Here is a 1,928-nt window from a genome sequence, read left to right as displayed (position 1 = left end):
AACTGAAAGTCTTAACCTAAGACAGACGGGGAAGGACATTCATTTCCTAGGGCACAAAAGGGAGGGTGACTTCTTAACATTTGCTGTTCTCCTGGGGCACGGGTCCCAACTAAAGTTCAACATTGTCAATATTATATAAATATTACTATGTTGGCTGTTCTGCTTTGCTATCAAAAATTTTTCTCCAAGCAATTTCCACTATGTGTAAAAAAATCAAGAACTTCAGAATTGACTTTTTTGTTCAAGATGTCTGTATTATAATCACTATTTCCATATGATGTTTACAGATTCCTTGTTAATATTTCAAATTCTTTAAAATAATTCCGTTTTATATGACTTCAAAAACTACAAAGCCATGCTTTTTTTTCCTCATTGAAGGCCTTCTGGACACAGATTGCTACCAAGTGCAGAGGCCTGCTAGTTGTTTGCATTTCTCAATAGTCACCACAGTTCCAAGGCAACCACTTATACCTTTGCCTGATAAGAAAACTCAATAGGCATTGAGAACCTGCCAGGGTGCTGGTCTGTGTTTATGCACCTGCTTTTTAACAGATGCCCAATTCATAATTGTGGATTGAATAATTTTGAATAGTAAAACGATTGTTGCTACCAAAGAAAGGCCTATCACTTCAAGTCTTCCATTGTGGTTTTGGTCAAGCCATTCGCTGTAATTTGAGTGTGTTAAAGCTGTAGGGAGTGTCTTGACAATTCATATTACAGTAACTCTTCATTCTTTGCAAGCTGAATACTACAACTAATGAATAATAATATCCAATACTTTTCAATGATTTTTAATTTAAATTAGAAATAATCTTTTTTACATGTCAAACCCAGTTCCGTCTCCCTCCCCTGCCCCCCCACCCTCTATCCCATCCCTTTTCTGCCCCCCAACAGGGAAGGTGAGGACTTCCATGGGGGGGATCATCAAAGTCTGCCATAACATTTGGAGTAGGGCCTAGGCCCTCCACCATTTGTCTTGGTTGAAAGAGTATTCCTCTATGTGGGATGGGCTCCCAAAGTCCATTCATATACTAGGGATAAATACTGATCCACTACCAAAGGCCCCATAGACTTCATAGTCCTCCTAACTGAAACCCACATTCAGGGAGTCTGGGCTGGTCCTATGCTGGCTTCCCAGCTATCAGTCTGGGGTTCGTGTGCTTCCCCCTTGTCCAGGTCAGCTGTTTTTGTTGGTATCTCCAGCCTGGTCTTGACTCCTTTGCTCATCATTCCTACCTCTCTGCAACTGGCTTCCTGGAGTTTGGCTAAGTGCTTAGCTGTGGGTGTCTGCTTCTGCTTCCATCGGTTACTAGATGATGGCTCTAGGATGGCATATACGGTAGTCATCAATCTTATTCTAGAATAAGGGCATTTAAGGTAGTCTCTCCTCTATTGCTTAGATTGTTAGTTGGGGTCATCCTTGCAGATCTCTGGACATTTTCTGAGTGTCAGATTTCTCTTTAAACCTGTAATGGCTCCCTCTATTATGGTATCTCTTTTCTTGCTCTCCTCTATTCTTCCCCTGACTCAATCTTCCTGCTCCTGCATGCCCACCTCTACCCTCCTCTTCCTTGTAACTCCCTCTCCCCTCCCCCCATGCTCACAATTGCTTGTCCTTTCCTCTTCTCCAGGAGACCATGTATGTCTCTTTTAGGGTCCTCTTTGTTTCCTAGCTTGGGGTTTGGATTTTAGGCTGGTAATCCTTTGCTCTATGTCTCAAAGCCAAATATGAGTGAGTACATACCCATACCATGTTTTGACTGGATTATCTCACTCAGGATGGTTTCTTCTAGTTCTATCCATTTGCCTGTGAATTTCAAGATTCTGCCCCCCCCCGCCCCCACTGAGTAGTACTCTGTTGTGTAAATGTACCACTGTCTTTGGTGTTTTTGATTTTAGCCATTCTGACAGGAGTAACATGGTATCTC

The sequence above is a fragment of the Phodopus roborovskii genome, unplaced genomic scaffold (assembly GCF_943737965.1).
Source record: "Phodopus roborovskii unplaced genomic scaffold, PHOROB, whole genome shotgun sequence".
Lineage (NCBI taxonomy): Eukaryota > Metazoa > Chordata > Mammalia > Rodentia > Cricetidae > Phodopus > Phodopus roborovskii.
Note: the sequence above shows the minus strand (reverse complement) of the source record.